The 25,678-nt window shown below is 44.8% G+C and overlaps 1 long non-coding RNA gene across 2 annotated transcripts; it reads left to right on the top strand.

Moving 5' to 3' along the window:
* Positions 1-19,676: 19,676 nt before the first annotated feature.
* On the top strand, positions 19,677-22,792 carry LOC123130239 (uncharacterized). 2 transcript variants are annotated; one of them, XR_006463771.1, is made up of 6 exons: positions 19,677-20,098; positions 20,463-20,566; positions 20,662-20,747; positions 21,686-22,288; positions 22,348-22,420; positions 22,534-22,792. It is a non-coding gene; the product is annotated as an uncharacterized lncRNA (long non-coding RNA). The 2 variants fall into 2 exon arrangements; XR_006463770.1 differs by having other exon boundaries at positions 21,686-22,420.
* Positions 22,793-25,678: the final 2,886 nt, after the last annotated feature.

The following is a 25,678-nucleotide window of genomic DNA, read 5'->3' as shown; positions in this document are numbered from 1 at the left end:
GATAGTAATTTGTATTGGAAATATTGTTCATTGAAATATTTATTTCTCGATTCTTGATGCATTATGCTATTTAGTGTTCCTGATCAATATTTATCTATACTACTATTAAACAATCAAACAAGAACTTTTTTAAGCACACCCACAAAATGTACACAGATCTAATACCACCGCACGATTAGGACTACTAAAATCAATCTAACGGTTAGCCTTAACCTAAACCATTTTCTGTGTGCACTTAGCAATTTACATTGACTGACCGTACTCCACCGTGGAGGAAAATATGAAACTCCATGCCTGGGAATTAGGAAACTAATAATTACAGGTGCATCATATTCTAGAAAACTAAATCAGAGTGCATCCATCCTATTAGGAAACTAATCTTAGACAAATCCATCCTATTAAAAAACTTATCTCGGATGCATCCATCCTATTAGGAAGCTAATCGCGAGCCGCCTGCTGCCATCATGCATGCTAGCCACAATGGGGGAAGCACGAGGAGCTTCGTCTTCCTCCGGGAACACACGTGTTGTCGCCGCCATCGTCTTCTACGCTCTTCTGCCACTACTGCGATGACTCCATCCACGTTCAGGGCATGCTCTCCGGCAACCATCGGCATCCGCGTCGACTTCAGCTTCGTTCGCAACACCCACGCCGACAACAATCCACCACTGACGTCCTCCAAGTCCAAGCCGCCAACCGCCGCCGTCCCTAGGGCGGCACCGGTCTCGGCCGTGGCACAGGAGGTGCCGTCATTGCCGTTCCTGCCGTCGTCCTACTGGGCCGTCGAGGACCTCATGCAGTTCTTCCTACGTGCACAGTCGAGGGCACCGAAGGTCTATCACAAATCAATCAGGTGACCTTTAATTCGATTTGGGGGTATTCTGCAATTTGCATGACTAATACTGCACTTTTGGCACTTGGAGGCGGGTCAGAAATTTTTGATCTGCAATTTCATCTATCAACCAATTTCCCTTTGATGCATTCTAGAAATAAAAATTGGGACATGAAGAAATTGCTATTCCAGAATTTAATTAATCATTTGATAATTGCTTTGGGAAATGCATGTGATCTGGAGCATGAAAATCATTCTCATATATACTCTCTCCGTTTCAAAATATAAGTCTTTTTAGAGATTTCAATGCAGACTACATACAGAGTAAAATGAATGAATCTACATTCTAAAATATGTCTATATACATTGGTAGCATCTCCAATAGCCGCGCAACACGCGGCACGCTAAAAAGTAGTTTGCGGCACGCCCATCGCCAGGTTTGGCGCGGCGCACAGCGATGGCTCCAGCAGCCGCGTTAAAATACAACGTGCGCGCGCAGCTCCAACAGCGCGCTAAAATGCAGCGCGCGCGAGCAGTCCGTGCATGTCCATATTTGTTGCATTTTGGATACAAAATAAATTTTACATAGATATAAAAATTGATAAAAGATAATTTTGGCAATCCACACAACCATATATACTACTATTAAACAATCAAACAAGAACTTATTTAAGCACACTCACAAAATGTACACAGATCCAATACCACCGCACGATTAGGACTACTAAAATCAATCTAACGGTTAGCCTTAACCTAAACCATTTTCTGTGTGCACTTAGCAATTTACATTGACTGACCGTACTCCACCGTGGAGGAAAATATGAAACTCCATGCCTGGGAATTAGGAAACTAATAATTACAGGTGCATCATATTCTAGAAAACTAAATCAGAGTGCATCCATCCTATTAGAAAACTAATCTTAGACAAATCCATCCTATTAAAAAACTTATCTCGGATGCATCCATCCTATTAGGAAGCTAATCGCAAGCCGCCTGCTGCCATCATGCATGCTAGCCACAATGGGGGAAGCGCGAGGAGCTTCGTCTTCCTCCGGGAACACACGTGTTGTCGCCGCCATCGTCTTCTACGCTTTTCTGCCACTACTGCGATGACTCCATCCACGTCCAGGGCATGCTCTCCGGCAACCATCGGCATCCGCGTTGACTTCAGCTTCATTCGCAACACCCACGCCGACAACAATCCACCACTGACGTCCTCCAAGTCCAAGCCGCAAACCGCCGCCGTCCCTAGGGCGGCACCGGTCTCGGCCGTGGCACAGGAGGTGCCGTCATTGCCGTTCCTGCCGTCGTCCTACTGGGCCGTCGAGGACCTCATGCAGTTCTTCCTACGTGCACAGTCGAGGGCACCGAAGTTCTATCACAAATCAATCAGGTGACCTTTAATTCAATTTGGGGGTATTCTGCAATTTGCATGACTAATACTGCACTTTTGGCACTTGGAGGCGGGTCAGAAATTTTTGATCTGCAATTTCATCTATCAACCAATTTCCCTTTGATGCATTCTAGAAATAAAAATTGGGACATGAAGAAATTGCTATTCCAGAATTTAATTAATCATTTGATAATTGCTTTGGGAAATGCATGTGATCTGGAGCATGAAAATCATTCTCATATATACTCTCTCCGTTTCAAAATATAAGTCTTTTTAGAGATTTCAATGCAGACTACATACAGAGTAAAATGAATGAATCTACATTCTAAAATATGTCTATATACATTGGTAGCATCTCCAATAGCCGCGCAACACGCGGCACGCTAAAAAGTAGTTTGCGGCACGCCCATCGCCAGGTTTGGCGCGGCGCACAGCGATGGCTCCAGCAGCCGCGTTAAAATACAACGTGCGCGCGCAGCTCCAACAGCGCGCTAAAATGCAGCGCGCGCGAGCAGTCCGTGCATGTCCATATTTGTTGCATTTTGGATACAAAATAAATTTTACATAGATATAAAAATTGATAAAAGATAATTTTGGCAATCCACACAACCATATATACTACTATTAAACAATCAAACAAGAACTTATTTAAGCACACTCACAAAATGTACACAGATCCAATACCACCGCACGATTAGGACTACTAAAATCAATCTAACGGTTAGCCTTAACCTAAACCATTTTCTGTGTGCACTTAGCAATTTACATTGACTGACCGTACTCCACCGTGGAGGAAAATATGAAACTCCATGCCTGGGAATTAGGAAACTAATAATTACAGGTGCATCATATTCTAGAAAACTAAATCAGAGTGCATCCATCCTATTAGAAAACTAATCTTAGACAAATCCATCCTATTAAAAAACTTATCTCGGATGCATCCATCCTATTAGGAAGCTAATCGCAAGCCGCCTGCTGCCATCATGCATGCTAGCCACAATGGGGGAAGCGCGAGGAGCTTCGTCTTCCTCCGGGAACACACGTGTTGTCGCCGCCATCGTCTTCTACGCTTTTCTGCCACTACTGCGATGACTCCATCCACGTCCAGGGCATGCTCTCCGGCAACCATCGGCATCCGCGTTGACTTCAGCTTCATTCGCAACACCCACGCCGACAACAATCCACCACTGACGTCCTCCAAGTCCAAGCCGCAAACCGCCGCCGTCCCTAGGGCGGCACCGGTCTCGGCCGTGGCACAGGAGGTGCCGTCATTGCCGTTCCTGCCGTCGTCCTACTGGGCCGTCGAGGACCTCATGCAGTTCTTCCTACGTGCACAGTCGAGGGCACCGAAGTTCTATCACAAATCAATCAGGTGACCTTTAATTCAATTTGGGGGTATTCTGCAATTTGCATGACTAATACTGCACTTTTGGCACTTGGAGGCGGGTCAGAAATTTTTGATCTGCAATTTCATCTATCAACCAATTTCCCTTTGATGCATTCTAGAAATAAAAAATTGGGACATGAAGAAATTGCTATTCCAGAATTTAATTAATCATTTGATAATTGCTTTGGGAAATGCATGTGATCTGGAGCATGAAAATCATTCTCATATATACTCTCTCCGTTTCAAAATATAAGTCTTTTTAGAGATTTCAATGCAGACTACATACAGAGTAAAATGAATGAATCTACATTCTAAAATATATCTATATACATTGGTAGCATCTCCAACAGCCGCGCAACACGCGGCACGCTAAAAAGTAGTTTGCGGCGCGCCCATCGCCAGGTTTGGCGCGGCACACAGCGATGGCTCCAGCAGCCGCGTTAAAATACAACATGCGCGCGCAGCTCCAACAGCGCGTTAAAATGCAGCGCGCGCGAGCAGCCCGCGCATGTCCATATTTGTTGCATTTTGGATACAAAATAAAATTTACATAGATATAAAAATTGATAAAAGATAATTTTGGCAATCCACACAACCAAAAAATATATATAATTTGATCCAAATTAGTACAAGTATATATTTTGCTATGCAGATTAGTAGAATAAATAAGATTCGAGAATTAAGCATCTTGAACAATATAATTGCATCGTAAGGCAGTTTATACCTTTTTTTCCTGGCTACACTCGAAGAGAAGACTACACTACAAGCCTATATTGCTGCATTAATAAATAATTGTCGATTTTATTTAAATGAGGATATTTTCCTGTGATTACTCTATGCAGCAACATAACCACTATTGTGTCTCACTTTTGAAAATACAATTTGAGCGACATCAAACATTGTGTATCCATTTGATTTATATTTTTAAAAAATATATATTTTTTATATTATGTGAATCTCACCTACTTTACGTTTGAGACCAGCGCTGTCAGGACCCCGACTCAATGCCACATCGACCTAGCATGTAACACCTCATATCACTTTGCGGCCTCACGCACGGTATTCCCACGGGTGTCGCCTTACCTTTGCCCGGGACCATTTGCGCCTTTTGGCACACGTATATGACAGTGTCGCTAGCATCCATATGATAAGGAGCCCGGGCTGACATGGCTAGTCGTAAACCCAAAGTGGCACAGACTTACAGGGACAGGCATCCATGACCCATCATCGAACGTGTCGGTCATCAGCGAGTGAATCCAGGCTGTAGCACTGGGCTAGCAGGACTCCGGTGAACCGGGCTGTAGCGGGCTAACAGGACTCCGGTATTCATCGCGTGACATTTCCCCGAAGGGACAGACACAGGAACGAAGAAGGACACATGCCGGCCAGCCAAAGTGTTCCGGAGCAGTAGCAAGCTACCAAGGCTCAATGGAAACACTAGGAGACATTTCCCGATAAGAGAGGCTACTAAAGATAAACAACTAGATGGTCAGATCCCACACATACCAAGCATTTCAATAACATACACACAATATGCTCGATATGTGCAAATACAACATGGCATCACAACATGACTCTACGACTCAAGTATTTAATCAATAGGCTCCGAGGAGCGAGACATTACAAACATGGGTCTCATGACCCAACAATCAGAGCATACAAGTCAAAGCACAAGCGGAAGCTATCATGTCTGAGTACATACATCTATAAATGAAAAAGGCTGAGAAGCCTGACTAACGATCAGATCCTGCCGAGGGCACAAGATCGTAGCTGAGGTCTCAAGCTAAACGTCGAAGTCCACGCGGAACTACTAGTGAGACTGAGGTCTCTCTGCAAAAACATAAAATAGGCAAACGTGAGTACAAATGTACCCAACAAGACTTACATCAGAACTAACTACATATGCATCATTATCAACAAGGGGGTGGTGGAGTTTAACTGCAGCAAGCCAGCTTTGACTCGGTGGCTAACCTGAACTACGACTGCAAGTAACTCTTTTGAGGTGACGCACACGAGTCCACATATTCACCATATCAATACACCACTATGGATCCGCTCCCGTCTCCCTACGAGAACGCCATCCATAGCACTCACGCTTATCTTGCGTATTTTAGAGTATCCACTCTCACTTGTCTATGAACTATGCAAGGGGTCCAAGTTTCCATATCCGAGGAATCCGGCTATTCGAATAGATAATGATAACCCTGCAGGGGTGTACTTCTTCACACACGCTCCCGCCACTTACCGCCCTGTACACGTCATGTACCTCGGCAACCTTCAAGCGGAAACCGGGCGAGGGAGTCGGCCACGACCTGACTAACCGAACAAGTCTCTAGTCCAGGTTTATCGCCTATTCGGGTTCCATCTGCAAGGAGATCCGGCCGGGGTGTCGCTTACGGCCCCAAACGATGTGTGCAGGGTTCCCAAGCCCACCAACCGGGTGCCACTTGGTACACCGGGCCACGGTGCCTAGTCTGTCCCAAGCCCACCTGTACCGGGTGCCACTTGGTAGACTACTAACACTACCTACAAACACCAGAAACTAGTTGCAACTCTTGGACAGGGATCATGTTGATTAATAAGTCGAGAGGGGCACTTAAGCATTCCAATGTGTGGTAGTAGCTGGTCATGGATCACAAACACAGAACTCAGTTCCTGAGGACGGCTGCAATGAGACAACCCACCATGTACTCCTACATGGCCTCTCACCGCTACCTTTACCAAATCGTGTTCACACACTTAGTTCACCCATAGTAGGACATGTTCACACGCCTCTGATTCATCCCCGATGAATCAGACCTGACTCAACTCTAAGCAATAGCAGGCATGACAACAAGCATGAATGAGTAGGCACATCAGGGCTCAAACAACTCCTACTCATGCTAGTGGGTTTCATCTATTTACTGTGGCAATGACAGGTCATGCAAAGGATAAAGGGGTTCAGCTACCGCAGCAAGTATCAAATATGTCGATGTTGTCCTAATGCAGTAAAAGAGAGCAGGAGCGAGAGAGTGGGATTTTATCGGAATGAACAAGGGGGTTTTGCTTGCCTGGCACTTCTGAAGATAACATTGAGTCTTCATCAGTGTCATCGATCACATCGTCGGTACACGTCTATCGAGAGGGGACAAATACCGGCAACACAGAAGGGAACACAATCAATGCAATGCACAATATGATGCATGATCATGACATGGCAAAATGAATGTGTTTTGGGCTAATGCATCTAAAACCAGATTAAATGAAGTTGGTTTGAATCCAAGATTCAAATTCAAACTCCATATGTGGTTATTTAAATGTCATTCACTTCATTTGCCCTAAACAGTAGTGATAAGTTGTTCTAACATGCATGTAAATGGTACAAATGGATTCCTTGAATTTTTCTGATAATTTTTCATATATAAATTATTTAATTTGGAGTTACGGTTGAATTTCTATGATTTATTGAAGTTTTAGCTATTTTCTGGAATTTCCTGGATATAATAAAATAAACTAAATTCCAGAAAAGGAATATTGCGTCAGCATGACCTCACCCTGACGTCATCAGGTCAACAGGGCGGGTCCAGGTCAAACCTGACGTGTGGGGCCCACACGTCGGTGACACGGGTTAAACAGGGGGGTTTAGTTTAGTTTAATTAAAGATTAGGGCACTAGGGCCCACATGTCAGTGTCAGCAGGGGGTAATTAGTTTAACTAATCCGATTAGTGCTAATCCTAATTTAGTTAGTGGCCAGAGGCCCACACGTCAGTGACAGAGAGGGGAGGGTCAAACCGGGCAGTGGGTCAACGGTCGCCGGCGTTTAGCCGACGCGGTGGTGCGCTGCGGAAATGGCCTACAGAGCGCCGTTTGGCGCGCGGAGCACGACTACGGGATGCGGACGCTCGTCCGCATCCAACCAGGGTGGTGGCGCGGCCGGGGAGTGGCCGGAGAGTGGTCGGCGATGAGCTTTAGCGGCGGCCGGAGTTCGGGCACCCGCGGGTTTGGCGTTTCGTGCGCGGGAGGGGGAGCTGGTTGGTGTGTTGGGCTCCTGGGGGCTTTATGAGCACGGTGGAGCACTCCGTCGTGGGCATGCGCGGCTATGGCCACGGCTGCGCCATGGCCGGCGGCGAGAAGCTCTCGGCCGCGACGGCATCGGTGTTAGAGGAAGAAATCGGGCCAGGGAAGAGGGGGAAACAGCACAGGAGCTCACAGCGGGTGCAGCGGTGGCCTCGGCGAGCTCGGGGAGGCACTGGAGCGAGCGAAGCATCGAGGGGGATCTCCGGCGGCCGAGGTCGGAAACAGCGGCACTGGCAAGGCTTCAGGGCGTCCGGCGTTGCGTAGCTCAGCGAGGAGGTCGAGGACGACGCGGCGAAGCTTATGAAACTGGCGGAGGGGCGAGGGAGGGCTGGTGGCTGCGGCTATAGCGAACGACGGCGACGGTCGCTCTCGGGTGCGTGCGAGAGAAAGAACAGAGGAGGAGATGGGGACGAGGGAGTGAGCGGGAGGGTTCCAGGGGTCGAGGCGGCGCCGAGGAGAAGGCGCGAGGCGTCGTGGTGGCCTCAGGCGAAGCAGACGAGCAGGGTGGTGGCGTGGCGAGCTCGGGCGCGTGCGCCGAGTCTCTCCTCTGCCTACTGGCGCGAGGAGGAAGGCGACAGGGAGGAGGAGGTGGGCTGGGCCGCACAGTGCTGGACCAGCACAGGAGCTGGGCCGGCTCTGGTGGGCTGCACGGGTAAGGCCAGGTAGGCTTTCTGCTCTGTTTTATTTTTTTCTTCTGTTTTATTTTATTTAATTTATTTTGCCACTGTTTTGAATTTAAAATAATTCAAACAATGCCAAAAACTCCTCTGAAATATTTATGCTGCTTAATGGACTTTTCCAAAAGCACATAAAAATGTTTCAGGGTTTTTGGAAATATATTCTATATAAGTTAGGAATATAGTTCCAAATGCAAATAAAGTAATGATTTAAATTCAGTGCTCAAAATATTCCTCAAAAATGTTCATTATTTTTGGTTTGGTGCAAAACCCTTGCCAAAATATAACCAACATTATTTAAGGCCACTTTGAAAACATTGAATGCATTTTCCAGGGTTCTTTGCCCCTCTTTTATTTAAGTTTTTGAGGCTTCCAAAATTCCCTCAGTTCAAATTTCAGAATTTAAACATGATGCAAACACCAGGCAGCACCAGAAGCTAGGGATGTAACAGTGCGTTGCACGTGCATGCTTACTAGTGAGTATACAAAATAAAATGGATAGCAGCGTGTCCGATTTGAGAGACATGGTTGGATGACCAGGCCGGCGGGCCCGATCGGATGTCCATGGATCACGTCTATTGATGTTTTGACGCGTCCGTTTGGTGAAGTGGGCTGCTGTTACTGAAAAGGAAAAGTGAATATATTCCAAATATTAGAGTATTGAAAATCTTGGATTAGATATTCACGTGCACGTACAGGTAAGCATCCTAGTTCTTTCCACGGCACGATTTTTTTTTTTTGAGGATCACGGCACGATCTTTGGTTCGTACGTGTCCGAGATCAAAACGCGCCCACCGACGTAAACTTGACGCGTGACGCGACTTCTGATCCGTTTCAGGCTCGTCCGCCACGCGCGCCCGGGCCATAAGTAGCGGCACCCGGGACACCGCTGAGCACGCTCACGACTTGCGATCCAACACCATGGCCGCCATCGTGGAGTCGCGCAAGCGCTGCCTCGCCGCGTTCCTCGACGAGCCGTCCCCGGCGCCGGCCCACCTCTGCAAGCGCGGCCGCGTCACGCCATGCGCGGGCTCCATGGCCCCGGCGCCGCCCACGTCTCTGGCGTTCGACCCGCTCGACGCCCTCCGCCACGTATTCCCGGGCGCCGACCCGAGGGGCCTGGAGGCCTGCTTCGCCGCCTCCGGCCGCGACCTGCACGCCGCCGTGCAGGCGTACCACGCCCATCAGGCCAGGGACGCGCTGGCCACTCGCCTCGCGCACGTGGTGGACGACGATGAGGGCTGCGCCGGCTTGCTCTTGGAGCAGATGGCGGCGGCGAGCGACGTGCCCGACGCCAAGAACCGGGCGACTTGGATGCTGGGGGTGATCAGGAACGCCGGAGCAGAGCGAGCCGTGCGGGAGGCCGCGACGGAGCTGGCAAGGCTGCGCGAGGAGAACGCCGCGCTGAGGGAGCAGGCCGAGCGCGGCGCGACGGAGGGGGCGACACTGCGCGAGGAGAACGCGGCGCTGGCGCAGCGTGCGGCGGCGGCGGAGCGCGACGGCACGGTGCTTAAGCGCGGCGTCATGGTGCAGCAGAGGCGGTACGAGGAGATGGAGCGCGCCGCGGCGGCGACGAAGAAGAAGGTGGCCGAGCTGGAGATGGCCAACTACGCGCTCGGAGTCCGGCTGCGTGACGCCGAGGCCAGCCGCTTCCCGGCGGCCTACCGTGGCCCCGACGTGTTCTAGGACTCGTTTGAGTGCTGTTTTGGATCCAAGTTCGATTTAGATACAACTTTCTCTTGTAAAACGATTGTAAATCCATGTTTCGGTGGAATTCAATGCAATAGTTCGATTCCATCCGAGTAGATTTGATGTTTGATCGCTTTCCTATTTTTTCGGTTCTAAGATGGATTTGAACGCGAGTTGCATGCAGATCCATCTATCAAGGAGCAATTCTTGTCGGATGGAAAAGAGGTTGGATCGGATGATTGAACCTTTGTAAACACATGAATTGTGAGAATAAAAGAGTTGTGAGAAGCTTGTGCAGATGATTTAGGTTGATGCAATGACTCTATAAGTCTTCTGGCAGAAAACCATATTTGGAAGAAGTTGCAGCTTTATCATCAGCATACTAATACCAGATCTTAGTGGAAGGCTAGGCAGCAGCTCTATCAACACTTATCCTACCAGATAAAGCATGCAATTTGATCTCAACCTTCTTGTGGAAAGGATCCTTCGAGCATTCAAACAAGTCCTAATAATCCCGCTAAGTGGTGATTCAACATGGATTCTACATCTTGGAACCAGGCCAATTTGGGGAATTCGTGTTATCTTCAGGTCTTCCTAAATATTGGATAAGACAACTTGATGGGTCTTGAAAAAATAAAAATGGAGATGTGAAATATATAAACTAGATGATGCCCCTCGCGGGCATGAATTGGTTGCAATATGTTCTCATGATATTTGATAATTTTGAACATTAATATTTGGATGAATAATATGCGAATTAAAACTAAAAACACATATATTGTATTTAATTAATTGAGGTGGGCCTTTTACCATGTTTGATGTTGAGGTGGATCTTTTCGATTCATGTTTTAATGATGAGGTAGCATGTGTGCATGTTGAGAGGAATATGTTAGTGAGGGCTAGCTATTTAGAAAGATACCTTTCCCAACCTTGGTTCTCATTCTCTATAGCCTTTTTTGATTGTACAAATATATGACACACCATTCACAATGTCTTAATCCTTCCTTTGCACAACGACCTTCATATCATTACTTATCCTGAGTATAATATTCAACAAGTGCATCATGAAAAAAATGTTTGGATAGCATGAAGAACTCCTGCTGCTTTAATCATGTCAAGAGTTTTGCCACCATTTTTTGCATTATCATCAACGACTTCAGTTACCAAGGGGGGCATTACAACCATATTGAAGAGAGAACTGGAATGAGAACCCCAATGAGTATCTGTGGCTATTCTATGTCCAAGTTCTTGATTCAAACCTCTCTTGATTTCAAGGTCAAAATTATGTAATGGCTTTTGAATTATCTTTTGCTTGTTTTTCTCTAAGCATGTTTGTATTCTTAAAAGAATTTCCAACTGTTGACATAGCAACACCCATCCACTCAAAAAGCCGTACCACATTTTCATGATTTTTTGCATCCGCAATTAGTGTCAACTGAAGTTCCATTATAGCCTGGGCCATTGATCCGAGAAGGGCTAAGGTTATTTTTGCAAACACTGCATAAATAGCTTGTTGAAGAGCAAGAGAAGTTGTTTGAGTAACATGAGAAAGTCCAATAACCCGCTCCACTACCCCCTACCCCCTTATCGACATATCTTACAGCAAGATATTTATCAACCAATATAGCAAGGGCAAAGTATTCATCTCCAAGATCTTCTATGATTTCTTTCACTGTTTCTATAGCACAAGCTTCCACAATATCTTTCTAGATAGTAGAAGAAACCAACTTCGTATTCTTAGGAGTATTCTTGAAAGTAACAACAGCCACATCAGGACAATATGCAACCTACTATTCATATAAGGTCAGAAAAATCCTCTTCCTCAAAGAAGACTAGCTGTCCTCGTGACTCTGAAATGGCTAGCCCAAAACGGATTGATACTCTATGTTGGATCTGTTTGCTTGTCTACAACAGTTGCAATGGATTCCTTCTGGTTCATTAGATCATCGCATCTCTTCATGTTTTGATTATGGATACTTGAAGGACCACCAGCATGAATATCCAATTGCTTTAGGTTACTGTAGTTTTCCCACCCCTTCGTTGAAAATACATCTCCACCACCACGGCCTAGACTTTCATTTTGAATTAGGTAGCAACAAAGGCATAAATGTTGCATCTTCCTTTATACTATATTCTAGGCAAGGTTTGTATGTCTTGATTCACATTAAACACGCGTAGTCAAGCGACTACAGAGGATTATGAAGATAAAATCTTGGGTCAGTCAAGTTGTAGTTCCCGAAGCCACGTTAAACCTGTTTACTCAAGCGACTACACATGATTTCAGTCAAGTTGTTTTTTTTCAGTCAAGTTGTTGATCACAAATCCACATTAAACCTGTGCAGACAAGGCACTAAACATGATTTTATCATATCGAAGAGTGGGAAAGACATGCTTTTATCTTCATATATACGACTAATATAGCCACGCGTCAGGTCAAAATTCATAGAAGTATTTTTTTGAGTTGTTGATTGTTTTTTGATATAGCTACCCGCTTATTCCAAGCGGTGAAAATTCATAAAAATATAACGATACGTCCCTCCACATGATTAAGGGCTGTGCTTATACAATAAAACATGATCAAGCAACTAGCCAACTAGGCGTTGCGACATTGATATTACAAGAGAAAACACACACCACGCTCACTTGTTCCATACGTGGGATAGTGAAGCTTCATTATGTCTGTACGTCTAAGCTAGCTGGCTATCCGATGACAGGGATGGTTGCGACGCGGCGGCCGAGCTCATCCTGCGTATGGTAGAAGACGACGACGCGGTCCGACCGGAACCCCGGCGGGTTGGGGGTGGTGCCCTCCGGCAGCTGGTCGATGGAGACCTCCGGCCTCTCGTTCTTGACCGTGAGCATCGCCGGCCTTACCGGCCAGCCAAGCAGCTCCGGCCACGACGACTTCCCTGAGGTGCTCATCACCAGCAGCTGAGTTAATTTCTACTTCAATCAGAATGGGAAAAAATGATCACCATGCACGGATAAGTAGAGAATTAGTTTTACAAAACTAAACAAGGAAATGAATCTAACCTGTAAATCGACTAGTATAACAAGCTCTTCGAAGTTCTTACGGTTTCCGATTAACTGAAAGCCACTTTTAGCACATGGTATATCTCTCGTTTTGGACTGAATTTATAGGCAGGTCGATCGGGTTGCAGTGTTGAGCTTAAGCATGGATCGATAAATATATCAAATTGCCGGCCGGCCGGCATGCCGGCCACCCATGTACTTTTGGATATATCGATATGCTAGCAAAACTGCTGGACTAGCTAACTGATGATTTGCTATTTTGGTAGTTTGAGTTGGTCAATCAAGCTGTAGATATGAAACCTAGAGTTGCCACAAACTTTATGTACAAATTTACGCGTAAAAAAATTATAGTTGCATGGTTGCGCATCTTAATTTTGAAACATAAACTTGCACACAATTTTCATCAGTACCGAATCAATGTTCAAGTTTGTCATAGAAATGTTTTCCATGCACATAAAAATTAATATATATTTGTACCGAAGGGAAGATGAGAAGAGCTTGAAATATTCAACCAGGCTAGCTAGCAAGCTATCAGAGCATCTCTAGCAGATCCCGGAGAAACACGTCGAGCAAAAGGAATATAAGGTATTACCCTAAAATGATTTTACAGTAAAGAGTAGGTTTCTTCAAAAGAAATGTCATAAAAAGCATACTGTAAATAAAACATGTAGGACTCATGTATCACTGGCCACACACTTTTTTCCTTTTTTATTGCATCTTCCTCGTCGTTCCTTGTCAGGAACAACACCGGCCGCCCATCGCCTTTGTCCTGGCCCACCCGCGCCTCCATCCCGACTTCCCCCGTCCAAGCCTCCCCCTTCTCCGTCCCGGCCGCCGCCATCCTGGCCTCCCCCGTCCAGGCCTCGCCGTTTGTTGGCTAGCCAGAGGCGCGCAACCGTGAAACAATGATCGTGGGGATGCACAATGAGGGGTGCACGTCGAGCTCGGTCGCTACAACCTCTAGCCCGCATGTATGGCGCAACAGTCGCAACCACTCAAGAGCTCGATTCGAGCGGGTTCAAGCTCCGACAGCCTCGAAGATGAGGTGAGGAAGGGCGTGGATTTGGTTGGTTGGTCGCGGGATTTCGCAGGATTCAGGCAAGTTCGACGCCGCTTTGGTGACAGTTGGGCTGAAACTTCCCTCCTGCCAACTGTCACGGTGCGATGAGGGGAATGGGAAAAAAGGCTCCGAAAACTGAACATACAGGGAACTTGGGGTCCAATATACCGCTCCACAAAATAATTCCGGACCGGGCCATTTTTGGGGCCTGCGGGGGGTTGTTTTTTCACCTCGGAACCTAAAAATGGCGGTTATTATATGGGTCGGACATTTTCTGTGACCTGCTAGAGATGCTCTTACAGCTTATGCCACTCATGCATCTCCAAAGTGGACACTCAAATCGCCCGCAAACGTCCGGACGCACTTTGCCATTCAATGCCGTCCTGCATCTGTCCATAAACCAGTCCGGCTATCCATTTTCCCTCAAACCAGAAGCAAATCGGGAGACCTTTGCAGGAATCCAGACCTCTGCCATGTAGGACTCCGACACACCTGGCCCACCCAAAACCACATCCGCACCCCGCGTCTCAATCACTTTCCCCTTTCCCTGCATTTGATTCCTCCCTCGCCGACGCCGTTGTTGTACCACCTGGCCGCCCGCCAAGCCCTTACCGGACCTCCGCCACTCCAACCGGCCGCCACGCCGCTTTGCCTATGTCGTTGTTCCACACCTCTCAACGGTGCACCGCCCAGGTATCATTCTCCCGTGTGGATGCCGTCTATGGGGTGGTGACCACGCCCAACAAATGTTCGGTGAAATGCACGTGCTAAAATTTTGACAAGTTTTCTTCCTTCTTTAAAGCAATGGATTCAGACATGGAGTACATCTATGAGCACCATGTTGAGTCCTCCTATGACTCGTCCGATGAGGAGGATTATGCCGATGAAACAACAATGATGCATGTGGTCCTTTTCGACGCGGAACGTGTGGAAGAACATGCTCTCAATTTTAAGGGATCGATTAAGAGTCATCGAGTGCTGAACCGAAATAGGGATGTGAACATTTGATGCTGATGGACGAATACTTTGCCCCCTATGCCCTATTTGCAGACAACTTTCGATGGTTCTTTCGGATGAATGTTTGATTGCCTCAACAATGGCATTCAGAGCTACGATGGCTACTTCATCTTGAAGAAGGATGTCGTAGGAAGAAATGGATTGTCTGGTTACTAGAAGTGCGTGGCTGCATTGCAGATGCTTGCATATGGCGTGACCAAAAATTCATGGGACGAGTACCTCCAGATGTCTGAGAGCACATGCTGAGACGCCATGGTCAGATTTGCTACTGCGGTGGTCGAGGTGTTTGGACCTTAGTACTTGAGAGAACCAACTATCTCAGACACCGAAAGGCTCATGGCAATTTTCGAAGCAAGAGGGCCGCCAGGTATGCTCGGATTTCTCGATTGCATGCACTGGAGATGGAATAATTGCCCATGTTAAGAAGCCCACCATCATTCTTAAAGAAGTTGCATCACAAGATCTATGGATTTGGCACATTTTATTTGGCATGACTGTGTCTCATAATGACATCAATGTGCTATAACGGTTTCCATTGTTTGCTATTTTAACTGAAGGACAAGCTCCTCAGTGCAACTATACTGTCAATGGGCATGAGTACAACATGGGCTACCATCCGGTTGACGGTGTCTATTATCCCTGGGTGACCTTCGTCAAGACCATCTCTGAGACAGTTGGTCAAAAAAGAGCTCACTTTGGATGGAGACAAGGAGCTAGAAAGATATGAGAAGGCATTTGGAGTGCTCCAAGCCCCTTTTGCAGTTGTTCGTAAGCATGCTAAACAATGGGATCCGAAGACCTTATGGGTGGTGATGGCAGGTTGTGTGATCATGCACAACATGATCGTGAAGGATGGGGATCAAGATGCTGCCAGAGGTCTGGAGTTTGAGAATATGGATGATCCTATCCAACTTCCACAACAGAACCTGCCCACGTTTTACGAGTTTGTCCAAATGCATCAATAAATTTAGCATCGAGCAATTCATGAGCATCTTAAGAAAGATCTGCTTGAGCATCTATGGGCAGTTAAAGAGGACAACTAGAACATATGTGCAAGTTGAATTCAAGTTTGAACTATTTTATTTCAAAAATTAGTTGGATTGTAATATTTACATTTGAATCACCGCCGCATTTTAATATTTTCACTCCTCAAATATTTGATATGCTATTATTTTGGGTGTTGCGGACTTAAAGAAAAAAAAAGGGACAAGGTTAGATGATCGGCTCCTGTATCAGTATCCGCGGACGAGTCTGGACCAATCCGTGGACAAATAGCTTGTCTAGTTTGGGGGCCGGCGTTGGAGATGCCCACTTTCCCCTTTGTTCTTTGTCATCGGTATTAATCCACTCCAAAAAATTCTCAAGATCGCAACTAGTAAAGATTGTTCCACAAGATTCGCAGCCTTGGTGCTAGCTTGAGAACCTCTCTCTATATGGACAACATCGACACTTTTCATGGAACCCATCAAGAAGGACATTGATAACCTCCCCAACATTCTTGGCCTCTTTGGTGATGTCAAGCGTCTCTCAACCAACTCCCACAAGAGCTCGGTTGTTCCTATCTGGTGTGGGCACATTAGCTTGCCATGCATTCTCCAAAGCCTTCTGACAACAAGCGCCTCCTTTCCTATGAAATACTTTGGGTTCCCACTATCGGTATGGCAACTAAAAAAAAGTAGACTTCCAATTTCCCGAAGACAAAGCGGCTAGAAAGTTGGCCCCTTGAGGTGGGAAAAACATAATATTCATGGGACACGCCGCCCTGGTCAAATAGGTGCTATCCTCCCAAACGGTCTACTTCATCACTCCCCTCGCCCCCCCCCCCCCCCCCCCCCCCCTACACCCTTGACACTGTCAATAAGCCTTGAGTGAGCTTTCCTTTGGGCAAGAATGGACAAAACCACCGGTGCTAAATGTAAAGTAAATTGGGACACCGTTTGCCATCGTTTGTTTGAGGAAGGAGACAACAAAAATGTGGATTGGCATGGGCAACCCTTGTGACGCCATGGACTACGACTTATGATATGTTTTCATGACCCTCACGGTTGGCAATGGTGCAAGAACAAAAATGAAAAGTGAGGGACGCCCTCAAGGACAATGAATGGGTCACCAAGATCAAAGTCTCCCCACTTTTTCCATCGTCCACTTCGGTCAATTTGTTGAGCTTTGGCCCACTATTCGGGTTTTTAATCTTATGGAGGCAGAAGATGACATTACTTGAAAGCACACGGTGAGTAGTTGCCACATGGCGGAGTCCACCTACAAGGCTCACTTTATTGGCATGATCCGCTCCCCTTTGGAGCATGCAGTGTGGAAAACTTGGGCACCACCTAAGATGAAGTTCTTTGTTTGGTTGGCCATTCAAAATAGAGTTGGACCACCATATATTGGCCAAACGAAGGTGGCCCAGTTTCGCTAAGTGCACATTTGCAAAAGGGAACAAGAACCAATTGACCACCTAGTTTTCAAGTGTCGGCACACTCTAAGGCTTTGGGAAATGATCAAGGCTTGACTCCAACTTGCTCAGATGGATACCTTCACACGGCATTTGAGACGCTCCCTCAAAGATTGATGGATTGGATTATATCCGACGTACCCATCTCAAATAGGAAAGCCACCATCTGGAATGAGGGAAACACGCGTGTTTCCGGTAACCAAGATGCACCCCGTCGATCCTACTCGACAACATTTCAAAGGAGGCTTTGATTTGGGTGGCGTGGGGGCAAAGAAACTAGGGACAATCATACCGTAAGAGTAATTCATTTGTTGTACTGAGGGGTGTATTTGTAACACAAACTCTTCTTTTCTCTTAATTAACACAAAATCTTTTGCCTCCGTTTCAATAATAAAAAAAATGTGCACCATTGTTTGCGTGCGTCTGTCACGACGCACGAAGAGTGACCCACTGGCGAAAGCACTCATTTCTCAACTCGCGTGCTTGCTTACGTATTAGTGATCTTCTAAAAAGCACCAGTTCGTGATGAGGAAAAGCTCCACCAGATCAGTAGTGCATTAACTTAGCGAAACTAGTAAGCGTGCACGTACAACGCACGTATCTTAATAAACTAAAAAAAACATTAACTATGTCTTGTGTTTTTACCTGAATATTTAAATGCGTGTCGCGCCCATTTCAATATAGTAATTTATTTTAGATCAAGTCATAGGTCTTGTTTGACGGGTGAAAGACTTCTATTGTTGAAATGTTGTGATCCCAAAATTCCAAAATTAAAATACGTAAAAACTCGCACATGTAACACACGACCAATACACATGTCTTCACATAAAATTAACGGCCACATAAATATATTGTAATTGTTAATTATTACAAAATACGTAAATAACAACTAAGCAACATTATCAAGCAAATTCATCTATTAAGTCGTCGTTTCTTGGAGTGACAAACAGTGAAAGGATAAATGATTGCGACATGAGCTCAACTTATGACGAGGAGTTGGATGCTTTGGGTTTGTTAGGAGGTCTTTCGACAATCATACAGTCGGTAGGATCCGTGTTGGTTTCATCATCATCCAAGTCTCGGTTTCTTATATCGTCATCATTGAATTCCGAGTCGACTAAAATCACAGCTAATTTTGTTCTAAAATCTGTTATATGAACCTCAAGTGAAGTAGTAATATGTCATATGAACCTCAAGTGAAGTACTAATAATAAGACCTAGTTTTCAAATAATGATACAACACAAAATAATTAGTATCATGATACGATGCAAAATATACCTATTCGGGAGTGTCGGACAAACTATCTCATGTGAAGTACTCCATATAATTTAACATCCAGAGACCACAAGATGACCTGGATGATAAAGAAATTTTGATATGCTTAATAACAAGAATATTAAAAAAAATTAGTATTATAATATGATGATGACTGAACCACAGAGTCATACTGGAGACGCTCAATAAAAAAAAGAATTGAATAACGTTTGCCGCTAATATAAATCAAATGACCAAAAGGGCTATCATTAAAATAATTGAATTTGTGAACACATATTAATTTATATAAATCAAATGAACAAAAGGGCTATCAATAAAAAAATGAATTTGTGAACGCATAACTTATTTGAGAGGAATCCATATAATTATTACTTCACCAAATGGGTACATATAAAAATTTATTCATATTTCACTCGTGCATTATAATTCTTTTGAGAGGAACCCATATGAAAAATAAAACAAAATAGACACGCCCAATAATCCATTTGGTCGATGATATATTTAATGTGGGTGACGTAATTAGGCGACACAAAAGCAACCAGAGGTCGAATTGCAAAAGAAAAAAAAGCAACCAGAGGAACACTAATAAGGAGCAACGGGTGAAAAGTAAAATAAAAGAACGGGCAGCAGTTGATTCAGATCAGTCCCTTTCTCACAACAGGATATATCCCGACTTTTTTTATTTATTTTTGCAAAATGGATGTATCCCGATCTGAAACGGGCAGCACTCGCTTTCTCCAGTGATGTGTGTGCGGTGAGACCGTGAGAGACACATGCACCCACCACTTTGCTTTCTCCGCCAGCCGCCTGCTCTGCAGCACGCCGCCGCCTCTCCCGCCACGACGTCGCCCGGCGCCCCCTCCCCCACAACCCACGCCACCACCACGGCCTCGCCCCTTCTCGTCCTATCCCCACGACGGTCTCGCCCCGCCGTCCCTTATCCCCACGACGGCCTCGCCCTGCCAGCTCCTGTCACCACTGCGGCCTTGCCTCGCCGCCAACCCCGCCAATCTTTCCTAGATCGACTCTGCTGCCGCCATCCTACTGCCCCAGAGCTGATCGAGATGCGAGCTGCTAGACACGATGTGGGAGGAGGAATCTCGAATTGGACGGAGATCCAGTGTGTTGACGTGCCTACTGTAATCATCGTCCCCCCGTGATTGGCTCACACAGTTGCTGCGGGAAGGAGTTCACAGCTCGCGTACGTGCTCGGTTGCTGAAGGTATGCTGTTCGTTTAGATGTTGTTAATGCACCTATGGTTATCAGTGGGGATTTAGTCAGGTGAATTTTTTTAGGCAACCATGCTGTGACAAAGCTGATTGATTTGTGGACTTGAATTCTGGGTGGCTTAATTTGTGACTATCAGCTATCTATAATTGATGTTGAGTTGCTGCTTTTTGTGGCTGTTGCTTGATTAGTGTGGTATTCTCATGTTGTAATGTCGCATTATTACTGGCACCAAGTAACAGAGAGTTCCAGGGTCACAACCAAGTTGGTATCTACACTATTTGTATCAGAAATACATGTGACACCATCATTTGACATCTAAACTTTGCTGATGCTTATGCCATTGTATGCACAACAGGCACCTTCATCACATTGTCATTCATTTGTGAGATGTTTCTCTTTCTCTATGTTGGCATGGATGATATATAGAGTAGTGGAAGATTGTTAGTGAAACACATTCAGGTATGCTATCTATCTGATTCTTTCCATGTGTGTAGTAACATATTCGTTATTCAAATCCAGAAATTGTAACACATTTTCTATACTACTATATGCAGCCCAATGAAATGTATCACCTTGAGCTCCATTATTTAGGCCATATCTCATGAGAGATGCTGTGTCAATTGCATTGGCATCCAATAAGGTAAAAGCTCTGAGTTATATTAGGAGGCCTACCCATCCGTCTGAAGACTGCTCTTAATATATTCTTCTCTTTCTCGTGTTGTAACATTTAGATCAATCCACTTATCGGATTATAATTCCATGTGCTCGGATGCATATTTGAATAAATCATCCAGTCCTTCTAGCTGTTGTACCAACAAAAGGAAAAAGTATAAGCATCACAAGCGAGAAATAAGAAAAAAAAAGCTACTTATGAAAATAGTTTTCTGGCATTTATAACACATAGGTACCAGTGAACATCGTCCATGTTTATTGGAATGAATATCTGAAGAAAATAATTATTTTAGTTGTACTCCTATGTGGACGAATCGGTCGTTCTCGCTGTAATTCATAGAAATGTGTAGAAAACTAAGACTTACCATATCATTTTCCAAATACTCTTTGGCTCTGTTTAATACCCATGCTGGTGTGGCATCCGTGTCATCTGAGGACAGATAGCAACCGATCTTTATCATCTTATAGATGCATGCATTCTCCAAGAACACAATTCCACCTGACGTTACTTGTAGATGCTCCGTAGCCAATCACAATCTTCATCAGCTACAGAAATTGAGTGATTGTCAGTTAGGAAATGAAAGATTGGATATGCAGTGTTTCATGTAGCTGGCATCACCTATGCCAGATTGTTTTTGTTCTCCAGTTGTAAGGACTACTGTAGATTTGGCTCGACGCCGTTTGTCACGTAGGCTTTGTAATATACGTTGTTTATCTTGCTCATACCGGGCACTTTCCCTCTGCCTCTTGAGTGCTTGTTTTGCTTCTGTATAATAAGTGTTAATTAGGTACAAGACAACATGAGCAACAGTGTTTTGTCAATCGGATATACGGTGTAAGTGTAAGTTATGTATGATAGTTAATATGAGCCACAATTGAGTACCATATGAACTGCTGCATCTGTAGGCTTGAAGTGGTGGTCGTAACACAGTCGGTTGGGAGGACTCAATGTCAGAGTCGATATTATGGACATTTTCCTTGTCAGAACCGGCACTATCTGGTGTTCTTAATGAATTTGGAGCATGAGGTGGAGTTTGATCACTCATTATCATATCAACGGGTATGGCTGCATCATAACTGTATGTACAATGTCAGTTGGTGACACACGAACTAAGGTATTATGTTTGACAAGAGAACACATGACCTTCCGTAGCTGGGGTGTGTCGTTGCTGGGTGACAGCGGACTACGCACTGGGCCTGTCCACAGCGTCAAAACCTGTCGAAAAGAACACTTAATTAACATGACTTTACTTGTGATTCATGGAATGTATGATAAAGAACATAGAAAATGGAGTAACCAGGCGACATGGCCACGGGTGGCTTAGATGGAGTGTTGGTTCCATTTAGAATAGCAGACGTAGCTTTCTTAGATCCCTTGCCTCCTGTCTTATTTTCTTAGTATTGCATCCCTGTTTACCTCTCCCTTTCCCTCTGTCTCTTTAGTTCTTTTGAATCTGTTTTTTGACCTACGAGGCAATGACATATTCTGGATTTACAAGATTGAAGTAGGTAAGAGTACGTGATATATGTATTTACCTGAATTCCTGTTGTTCGTCGGGTCCTGAAAGGGAGTACGTGCCCCACTATGTTCAAAGGATGCCATATTGTCAACTCAGTTTGTCATGCAGATCATGATGTACTGTGAGTATCAAATTTCACAGTACAAATTACATATTAAAAGAGCAATTTCCTTTTGTCGTCTGCCTGATCATCTGTACTTGCTAATTCAAATGATCTAACATTTGCGCTGGCAGGTCAGAAAGTAGTCATATGTCCTCAGATGCTGCGGGCCACAAGGGGTGATGACACCGGAGGTAGTGCAACACGCCGAGTCGAGGACGTCCAACGGGTGGAGGACGTCGCGGCTAACAGGGGCGACGGCGGTGTGGCGATGACGACGGGGCGAGGAGAGGTAGGGCAACAAGGTGGGTCGAGGAAGGACGTGCACCGGGGTGGAGGACATCGCAGCCACCAGGGGCTAGGGCTGCGTGGCGATGGTTGCGGGGCGAGGAGAGGTAGGGCAGCAAGGCGGGTCAAGGATGTCCACCGGGTCGAGGATGTCGCAGACACCAGCGCTGATCGCGGCTGTTTGTGGCGTGGTGGCGGCATAGATCATGGAGGTGTTGTTTAATTCCTAGTAGGTGTCATCGTGGGTCTAGGAGGTGTGATCGTGGGGCTGTGTAGCATCCTGAACGGGGGAGTCTGCCGGCAGAACATTTGTTGTGAACCGTCGATCTGATTGTAGTATGGTTGATCTAACGTGGACAGTTGGATGGTACCAAGTAGATCTGACCGGACGTTGGGGAGTATCCCGTGTGCACTTTCTGGTGTGGATGTAGGGAAAGTCATGTTTGGTCGTAGTATAGATATAGATTGCTTCAGGGACGACAGTTTGCGCATGACCTGCGGGGAGGATGCTTCCTCCCAAGCAGTTCTCCTGCGTCCGCGCTCACTGTTGCTGCTTCCACTTACGAATCGTGCTGCCTTCGTCGTGGATTTTTTTTGAAACTATGATGATTTTTATAGCAAATTCGGAAACTATACACCCTAATGCAGAAAAATCAAAAGTATCACCCTGTCGGCCTCCTGTTGGCCGAAGAGGGACTTTTCGGTATTTTAATTTGATTCTTTTTGCATTAGATTGGAAATTTTATGAAGTTTCTGTAGATATCAAGTTCGACTAGATTTGAATGTTTGAATTTGAATTTTTATGAATTTGCTCAAATCACTAGATTGCCTATAATTTGAGCTAAGAGTATTCTTTTTGCTACTGGTTCTTTGTGACTTTTTTTATCAGTAGTAATTAATTGTGAATTTTAGGATTATTTAAAATTAGGTTTTCACGAAAACAGTTTTGTTTTAGTGTTTCATAGGTTTTATGCCATTTCTTTTAATTTTAATTGCTTTGGACTGTTTTCTTTATTTTTTGGAAATATTATTTTTGTTTCTGTTTAGTTATCAGTAGCTATTTTATTTGTATTTTATTTCTTTTATCTTCCATTTTCTTTTCTGTCGTTCTTTCCCTTCATTTTCTCCTGCTATTTTCTTTGCCGCCATTTTCTCCCGCCATTCTTTGCCTCCATTTTCTTTCCCGTCATTTTATTTGCCGTCATTCTCACCCTCCATTTTCCCCCGCCATTTTATTTCCTGCCATTCTCTCCCGCCATTTTCTTTCCCACTATTTTCTTTCCCGCCATTCTCTCCCGCCATCTTCTTTCCCGCCATCTTCACTTCTCAACTTATAAAACGAGCCTCATGTTGTACACGACCGTAGATAACATCGTCTGACACGGTCTGTGTCTCCTGCATCGGTGCTGCTGGTAGAGTGTGAAACACTGTCTGAGAGAAGTCATAAGTGTTTGTAGCTTTGTCATCATCATTGGAGAGTGTTTCACACTCCACATGAAGGCATCATAGTCATCCTCCGTCGATGCAGCACACTTTAGTGTGGCGGGAGAGAATGGCGGGAAAGAAAATGGCGGCAAACAAGATGGCGGGAAAGAAAATGAAGGGAAAAAGATTGCGGAAATTATTTTTTTTCATGTATAAAACGGCAATGGTTGTACAGGATTTATAAGAAACTTTTAAATATAAACTCCTATGAAGCTCAAAACAAGTTTTCTAGTAGGATAAAAGAAATAAAATACAAAAAATACTACAAATAAAATAGCTACTGATAACTAAACAGAAACAAAAAGAATATGTCAAAAAAACTAAAGAAAACAATTTAAAGCAATTAAAATTAAAAGAAATGGCATAAAACCTATAAAACACTAAAACAAAACTGTTTTCATAAAAACCTAATTTTAAATAATTATAAAATTCGCCAGTTAATTACTACTGATAAACAAAGTCACAAAGAACCGGTAGCAAAAAGAATCATCTGAAAAAAAATACTCCTAGCTCAAATTATAGGCAATCTAGTGATTTGAGCAAATTCATGAAAATTCAAATTCAAACTTTCAAATCTAGTCAAACTTGATATCTACAGAAACTTCATAAAATTTCTAATCTAATGCAAAAAGAATCAAATTAAAATAATAAAAATCCTAATTGATATGAATTTTTTAAAACGGTAGAGCATGTATTGGCCGAAGAGGGACTCTTTGGCCAACTGTTGGCCGAAAAGTCCCTTTTCGGCCAACGGTAGGCCGAAAAGTCCCTCTTCGGCCAACAGGAGGCCGACAGAGTGATACTTTTGATTTTTCTGCATTAGGGTGTATAGTTTTCGAATTTGCTATAAAAATCATCATAGTTTAAAAAAAAAACATTCGTCGTGTGTATAGCAGCGTTCTTAACTTAGGCAGTTTAGACGTCCGAATCAAAATTTACTTCTCTAGCTTTCCAGCCGGTGCGCAGATGCTTCGCACTTTTGTGGGTCCGCATGCAATTTCTCGAAAACTGCCGCGCCGTCCCCCGTGCTGCTCTTGCTCATCGCCATCTCCCCGGCCCCTCTCTTCATCCCCACCCACCCCCGCCCCATTTTCTGTGGAGGACCGGAAGCAGCAAGAGAGAGCGTGCTCGAGGCCTGGATCATCGTCGCTTGCTGCACGCCTCGGCGGTCGTCCGCCGCACCCAGTAAGCACCTCCATCGATCTTCCGGCTCACTCCGTTTTGGTTGTCTTCCTCTCTCTTTGCTATTGTTCACCCGCTCCACACCCTTATACAAATATTAAACGTAAAAATACCAAAAAGATTTAAAAAAAATTCTGAAATTTAGGGATATCAAACATGCTTTTTCAACCTACTTTTGTGTTAAATTTCGTGAAAAATACCAGAAAATGTATCCATGGTAAAGGAAATATTGTCCGAACAAAAATCCATCCAAACAGTTTTTTCTATACATAGAATTTTTTTGTCTTTTTTGTCATGAATACGTTTCCTGATATTTTGTTACCA

The sequence above is a fragment of the Triticum aestivum genome, chromosome 6A (genome assembly GCF_018294505.1).
Source record: "Triticum aestivum cultivar Chinese Spring chromosome 6A, IWGSC CS RefSeq v2.1, whole genome shotgun sequence".
NCBI lineage: Eukaryota > Viridiplantae > Streptophyta > Magnoliopsida > Poales > Poaceae > Triticum > Triticum aestivum.
Note: the sequence above shows the minus strand (reverse complement) of the source record. Positions and strands in the feature narration are given on the sequence as shown.